At 41.8% G+C, this 8,262-nt stretch overlaps 1 long non-coding RNA gene across 1 annotated transcript; it reads left to right on the top strand.

Annotated features, from left to right (window-relative positions):
• The first annotated feature begins 2,199 nt into the window (after nt 1-2,199).
• LOC143660620 (uncharacterized) lies at nt 2,200-6,890 on the top strand. The gene is made up of 3 exons (XR_013164141.1): nt 2,200-2,331; nt 5,045-5,102; nt 6,726-6,890. It is a non-coding gene; the product is annotated as an uncharacterized LOC143660620 (long non-coding RNA).
• Nucleotides 6,891-8,262: the final 1,372 nt, after the last annotated feature.

Genomic DNA, 8,262 nt, shown 5'->3' with positions numbered 1-8,262 from the left:
CTTACATTCTAAGACGTCACCTTTGGTTGAAAAATAGACAGAAGGGGCCAAGTTAGGAAGCAGGGGGGTCAGTTAGGAAGCTATCTCACTAGTGGTGAGAGATGATGGCTAGAGATGTGTGTAGATTTGGTGAGACACGGTCAGATTTTCCATATATTTTGAGGTTGGAGTAACAGGATTTGCCAGAGTATTAAATGTAGGGTATGACAGAAAGAAGATAGAAGAATGAAGTTGCCATTTGATGAAATGGGGAAAACAGAAGAGAGAGCAGGTTTGGAAGTAGGTCATAACTTTGATGTGTCTTCTCTAAGAAGCCTACTGGACAGCCAGGTGGAGCTGTAAAGCAAACTGTTGGAATATGTGAGACCTTATTACTAAAACTGGGGCTTAAATGAAGTATAAACTTATCTTGACATTTCCCAAAGTAAGTTCTGCAGTGCTAGTCCTTCAGCCAGTCTCACATGCTGTTTGTTATGTGCATTATATAGTGTGTCCACTTCCAGCCATGATGAGTAACTGGTACCAGGCTAGTCCTCCCTCCATAAATAGATGACTGCTTTCAGGAAGTAGATGATGGGCAGACAAAACTGCAACCCTGGGAGAAGGGACAAGGTGGTCTCATGTTTACCCACATCTCTGCTGGGGAAGGTTTTCCAGCATGGTGCAGAGAACTGGAGTCCAAGCAGAGCCCTCATATCTAGCTAAGCTGAGGAGGCAGAAAGAAGAGTTTGGGGCAGCTAATGCATCAGGAATTGTGGGGTGAGACACAGCAGAGGGAGCTATGCAGAGATGGGGCCCTAGAAGTCCATCTGGGGAACCCCTATCAATCCATCGATGGCATATGGGCTGCACATGTGCAGGGAAAAAACCTCTTGATGCTTGCTAGGCTGTCGCTGCGATGAAGTTGAGAGTGGAACAGATAAACTAGAGACTGAGTCGTACTTTAGGACATTGTTCAGCCCTGCCAGAGGAAAGAGAACTTGTTCACACCTCATGTCCAGCATCCAGCTCAGATACCAGAAAGCCTGCTCGCCCCTGAGGAGTGAGGACCAAGTCCTAGAGTAACAGCTGCTCGAAACTCTTCCTCACAAAATCTAAAACCAAGTCCCAACAATGTGCACATGGCAGAAAGAGTTTAGAGGTTGAATCCTGCCTGGGAATCCCCTTGAGCTTCCGCATATCTGCACTAATGAAGTATAAAAAGAAGCCTGCATAAAATCACAGTGATCAGCCACTCATTGAACTGCCCACTTAAAGAAGAATCAACACCCTTCAGAGAGAGAGAACAGAAACCAGAGTGTCTGGAACATTTGATAGCAACATCCAGTAAACAATAAAAATTGCTAAACATAGGGAAAAAAAACAGAATAATGTGATCCATAGTAATTTTTCTTAAAAGCTAGTCAATAGAAACCAAACTCAAGATGGACCATATGTTAGAACGATCAAAAAACACTTTAAAGCAGCTATTGCACTTATAGTCAAAGAATTAAAGGAAAGTATAGACTTAATGAGTGAACAGTTATGGACTCTCAGCAGAGAAATAGAAACTATAAAAATAGAAATTCTTGAAATGAAAAGTAAAATGGTTATTTGGGGGGTAACAAATGACTCTGTAGATAATAAAGTGTGAGGAATTCTCATTTAAAGAGTTAAATAGATTGGTTTACTGCAGCACTTCTTAGAGTCTTTGATATGCTTATATACATTATGAATCTCCACGAGAGATTAAAAGATGCAATAGTTCCACACACATTGACCACAGCACTGACTTCTCACAGTAACAGTGGTCTGCAGAACATATCTGAGGATTATCCTTGGATTTTATACTCTGTCTCTTCTAGCTGTGCTCATTGCCTTATCTCCCATCCACTCTCATCCCTCCATAACCTTGACCACTCTGTTTCATCTACTTCGAAATTCTCTTCACTCCACACCCATCTGATTAATCATACAACTTTGAAAACTTAGCTTAAATATCCCCTTCTTTCTGAAGCCTTCTCATGTGCTTTCTTATAGAAGTAGCCATGCCATCTTCTGAGATTCCCTAGCACCCTGTACACACATCCACTGAATCATCATCTGCCTCACTGCATTGTAATTATGTGTTTACATGGCTCTCCTTCTTGTCACTTCCTTGTGGGGACTGTCACCTCACAGAGGGCAGCAACCGCTCTGACTCATCTAGATGTCCTCAGCAAACAACACCAGGCCAGGCAATGGCAGCACCACAAGTATTTGTTGAGTAAGTGGTGTCTTACTTCAGAAGATGCCAAGCAATGAACATCAATGACCAAGATGATGCATATTCCAATTTTTAGTAGAATTAAAGTAAGTCACTATAATCCTCCAAGGCATAGTACTTCAAGGTGGTCAGGAATGAACTCGGGAGCCAAGTTCAAATTTAGACTTTACCACTTTTGCCTATTTAACCTAGGGAACTTAACTCTTTTTAGCCTCAGATTCCTCATCTGGAAAATGGGAATACTAGCAGACTCTACCTCATAGGATGAGTGAGGATTAAAAGGGATAATTTATGTAACATAGTTAGCATAATGCCCTATACATAGAAAGCACTTCAGTGGCTCTTTTTTATTATTACCTCTTCTCGCTTATCATGTACACTAATACCACCTAGCCTCTAAGACTCAGTGAGTAGACTCCCCTCTCTCTTCATTAAACATCTAACCCCTGCCTGCTACCATCACCCCTTACGTACACCTACCCGCTCACTCATACCGAAGGGGAGACTGTGGCTATTTGGTACATCCTCTACCTCTGACATGGAGCAGGTAGAGACCTGCCCATCAAACCACACCCATTCTGTCATCTTTTTTTGTCCCAAATCATGCATTCAATTTGCGTTTCATGGTTGGAAGTTTTATTTGTATAATGGCAATAGGGCACTTCACTTGCAAGGAAATTTAATCAGGAAAAGGATGTTAAAAAGACAGTTTCCTGCCAAACCCCAACCAAAACCATTCTTGCCAATCCTAAAGAAAATCTAGGGCATTATATAAGATTCTACAAAGGTTCCATGCACTAGGGTAACTCTCCAAAACCTAAAACCTCCAGATGGGTCCCTGGACCACGTAAGTCCTGAAAGGTAGAAGGGCTATCCTCTCCAGAATAGCAACTAGTTTCCTCCCCCATCCCATATTACCAACTATCCCTTCCAACATGAAAAAGCTAGAATGGGGCTAGCCCAAATACCCTAAAGAGTGGGAGAAAAATCAAAGGTGATGATGAAGTTATGCAGAGAAGGTCAGGTTTAACAAACAAAAATAAGTGGTGAATCATTATACTGATATTTCTTTTAATCTCCAGTACCTTAGAGCAGCTAGAAATAAAAACCTAAAATTGTGGAATTGTAACCCATACTAAACTCTGAAATCTGTTCTACAACTAATTGTTGTGATGTACTTTGAAATTTATTACTTTTATGTATATATGCTTTTTAAAGAGAAAGAGGAGTATGACAGTGTTCTAGTTTGCTAGCTGCCGGAATGCAACAAAACAGAGATGGATTGGCTTTTAATAAAAGGGGATTTATTTTGTTAGTTCTTCAGAGGAAAGGCAGCGAACTTTCCACTGAGGTTCTTTCTTACATGGAAGGCACAGGATGGTCTCTGCTGGTCTTCTCTCCAGGCCCCTGGGTTCCAACAACTTTCCCCGGGGTGACTTCTTTCTGCATCTCCAAAGGCCTGGGCTGAGCTGCAAGTGCTGAGATGAGGAATGCCGAGCTGCTTAGGCTGTGCTATGTTGAACTCTCTCATTTAAGCACCAGCCAATTAAGTTAAATGTCATTCATTGCAGCAGGCATGCCTCCTAGCCGACTGCAGATGTAATTAGCAACAGATGAGGTTCATGTACCATTGGCTTATGTCCGCAGCAACGGAACTAGGTATGCTCACCTGGCCAAGTTGACAACTGAATCTAACTAACACAGACAGAGAAGATAGGATTTAACAAATGAGTATGACTACTGAATATTGATATTTCTGTTGGTCTCCAGTGTCTTGGAGCAGCTGGAAGAAAAAATGAAAAATCGTGGAACTGTAACCCATACTAAACTTTAAAATCTGGTCTATAACTAGTTGTTAAAATGTACCTGGAAATTTATTGCTTTTTTTGTATATATGTTATATTTCACACCAAAAAAAAAGTGAGAAAAAAAGAAAAAAGACAGTTCCCAGCACGAAAGATAGTATATTGGTCTGACCAAAGCTGGTTGGCTAAGAATGGGTGTCCTTCGATGGCGACGAAATTGGCACACACCAAACCCTACCAACATGGAGACAATCACCCCATAAGCCCTAAAAACAGCCGTGTGACTGAGAAGGCTTCGTGCACCGCCAGCGTGGCTCACTACTTTCAACCACTGGACAGGGAATCCAAAGGGCTCTGCTGCTTTCCTACCCTCCTCTGGCACCAGAACACTGGCAACGCCTCGAAAATAAAATTTTGTTCTTTCCATGCCATTTTCTTTTCCTATTCTCAAAAGAGACATCCGTAGTTTTTGAGTCTTTGTTCCCTTTTCATGACTAATATTGACCATCAAAGCCAGAAGAGAAGAAGCAGCTGAAGGAAAACCCGCAGGCCTTCCTTGTACAGTTTTTGCTCTGAGCACAACTTTTTCCTATGAATTCTTTTATTATCATTTTCCCCTCTTTTCTTCATGTCCTGCTTCACATCCTCCTGCCTCTACTTTCTTAAACTATTTCTTTAAGAACAATTGAACAAAATGCCTCATGCAGTAAATTATTCCAGAAAAATATTGTAATTTCCACTGCGTTTAAAAACACAATGGAAAACCAAGTAAGAAGCCTAAGCTGAAAGTTAGCTCGGTGACTTTCCTGATTTACTTAGGCAGCCTCTTTTCCTGTTATGTTCCAACATGAGCTCTGTCCTGGGTATTCTTATCCCCACTTATCCAGAATGTTCTATGCCCAGGCCAAACTGGTCCCTCAAGTTCAAATCAGATCTGATCCCATCCATGAAGTTTTACCAACTCTTTATCTCTCTTGGTTCTTCCCTCCTGCAGTGTTTGTCTGGGCTACATGATTTGCTACTTCCCTTGCTGGGCACTCCCTTTGTTCCAGGTATGTAAATTCTCTTTCCCCAGGAAGACTAGAGTCCTCTGGACAGGGGTCTAGAGTTCTTCCATTTTCTTCTGTGATGGCCTCCTCAACCTGCAGCATGGAAAAGGGCCATTGCAGGACATTTCGAGTGCAGTAGGGCATGAGACCATCTCTCTAGATGCCCTTTTGGTTTGCAGTGATGGTACAGTAGGAATCACATGTTCGGCTGCCTGAACCACATGACAGGTTTGTGTACACGATGCTCAAAGTTTTAAATGCCTTAGCATTGTAACTCGGAGGTGTGATGTGTTATCTAAAAAGGTCTTGGGCTGTATGAGTAGAAGCAGAGTGTCCAGGACAAGGGCAAAAGTTCTGTGACCCCTCGGCTGGTGCGATATGTTGTATTCCAGCCTTTCACACTGTGGATTTTGGCAGAAATCCCAAGCACACACAAAGGTGGGAGACAAGGATGCTTAGTAGTCTAGAAATCATATCAGAGTGTGAAAAAGTGGAAGACATGAGGATGTTCATTTGAGAAAACATGTGGCATCGGCGTGAAGGGATGTAAAGTATAGTTGGTTTGAGGCCTTTGAAGCACTGAGACTTGCAAGAGCGTTACAGAATCATGAGTGTTTCTAGACTGAAACGAGGACCAGTGAGGGGAAGTTGGAGCAAGGCACAGTTAAGCTCAAGAACTTTTATAGCGTTGGGATATACAGTGGCTTGTTTCGTCTGGTCATGAGTTCCCTGTCACTGAGAATGCAGATTAGCCAGGAAGTTACCCAAGAGTCAATCTTAAGTGTTACATTATGAGAATCTTCTGGAATGTATCCTGCATGAGGCCTGAGCACAGCTGATGCTACTGTGGGAAAATGTGTCTTTCCGATGAGAAGCGGTTGATGGCTGTGGACTACTGTTCCTCAGCCAGTTTCCTAAGGACAGGCCATAATGGCCAATGAGAGATGATGGCAGACCACAGCTGAAATTCCCTTTTGAAAGTCCCTTTTTGCAATATTACTACAGTCAAATGTTTAATGAGAGAACCGATGACTGCCACAACTGCTAAATAAATCATATTCTTCCTGGAGTAAAAACTATAATCCTTGTTTTATGAAACAGAAAGAAGGTAAAGAACTAACCCTAGAGAGGCAGGACTCAAGGGAGAAGGCTTGGGTAGTCTTGGAGGATTTTACTGGGATAGGAGGAGATAAAAAGTTTATGCTGCTTAAAAATAAAATTAGAAAACTTAGTCGACCCTCTCATGTTAGAGACCAGAAAGTTAGGCTCAGAAAGTGAAGTGACTTACTCGGGACATGCTCCAGAGGAGGGCTCAGCTAGGGGAGGGCTCAGCTGGGGAGGGCTCAGCTGGGGGAGGGCTCAACTGGGGGAAGGCTCAGCTGGTCCTAGAGCTCAGGCCAGTAGCTCTAAACCCATTACTAGCCCCCTGCAGAAGCCCATCAAGATGTCCCTTCTCCTCCAGGTCCTACAGCTCTCCTGAGACACAAGCCACCCTGCACAAAACAATTAGAGAACTTATAAGTGCTCAACTAAATGAGAATATCTATGTTTAATAGATTTTAGGAAAAAAAGACAGGGAAATAGCTGCTGGGGTCATCCAGGAATACTTGATGTGACTTGAACCAGGTTGGCATTTTCCTTGGATAAAAGGAGAGAAGAAGGAAGACGTTCTAATTCTATGTGGGAGAGAATGTGCATTCATTCAACAACCCTATGAACCAGCTGCTAGCACCAGAAGAAATATTCTTGAGAGGCAGAGAGCCAGGAGAAGCATCTAACTACAGGAGGAGGCATGAGGTTAGACCACAACACGGGGCCTCGGGGGTTCTTCCAGTCTCTGTTAACGCCTTGTGTTGTGTGTGCTATGGCTGCAATTACTACATCCCTCCAACCTTGGATTCAGTTTAGTCATCTACATTTTTCTTTTCTTTTATTTTTTAAATACCAAAAAAAACACCAAACGCAGACATTCCTATTTTGATCATTCCGTTCTACATATATAATCAGTAATTCACAATAGCATCACATAGTTGTGTATTCATCATCATGATCATTTCTTGGAACATTTGCATCTATTCAGAAAAAGAAATAAAACAAAAACAGAAGAAAAATTATACATACCATACTCCTTACCCCTCCCTTTCATTGATCACTAGCATTTCAAACTAAATTTATTTTAATATTTGTTTGCCCTATTATTCATTTTTATTCCATATGTTCTACTCATCTGTTGACAAGGTAGATAAAAGGAGCATCAGACACAAGGTTTTCACAATCACACAGTCACATTGTGAAAGCTATATCATTATACAATCATCATCAAGAAACATGGCTACTGGAACACAGCTCTACATTTTCAGGCAGTTCCCTCCAGCCTCTCCATTACATCTTGAATAACAAGGTGATATCTACTTAATGTGTAAGAATAACCTCCAGGATAACCTCTCGACTCTGTTTGGAATCTCTCAGCCATTGACACTTTCTCTCATTTCACTCTTCCCCCTTTTGTTCGAGAAGGTTTTCTCAATCCCTTGATGCTGAGTCTCAGCTCATTCTAGGATTTCTGTCCCACGTTGCCAGGAAGGTCCACACCCCTGGGAGTCATGTCCCACGTAGACAGGGTGAGGGTGGTGAGTTTGCTTGTTGTGTTGGCTGGAGAGAGAGGCCACATCTGAGCAACAAAGGAGGTTCTCTTGGGGGTGACTCTTAGGCCTAATTTTAAGTAGGCTGGACCTATCCTTTGTGGGGTTAAGTTTCATATGATCTGAATCTTTGGGGCTATAGCCCAGGCATCTCTATTTTTAAAACATTTTTTTTGATGATTCACAGTACAGCAGAGATTGTACCTGAGATAGTATGTATAATGACAACTAATCGCATAAGTTACACCAGTAATTAAATCCCTCAATGTACATCTTTAAACATTAGATCAAGATAAATTTATCCATTTGTTGTCAAATGCTAACAAATCATCATCTCTACCTAGAATTGAGTGCTATTTTCCCAGTAGTTAATATGCCATTTTCCTCTCCCTGAGAAAAAAATCCTAGCGTGATGTCATTTGTAAAGAGAGGTAGGATTTCTTTCTAAATCTTAAATCTAGTGGTAGTAAAAGCTGTAACACCTTAGCAGGTGTGTTTTTATTAAACAACTTTCTGATAAA

This window comes from Tamandua tetradactyla, chromosome 17 (assembly GCF_023851605.1).
Source record: "Tamandua tetradactyla isolate mTamTet1 chromosome 17, mTamTet1.pri, whole genome shotgun sequence".
Taxonomy (NCBI): domain Eukaryota; kingdom Metazoa; phylum Chordata; class Mammalia; order Pilosa; family Myrmecophagidae; genus Tamandua; species Tamandua tetradactyla.
The sequence above is the reverse complement of the archived record's forward strand: the minus strand, read 5'-3'. Positions and strand labels throughout refer to the sequence as shown.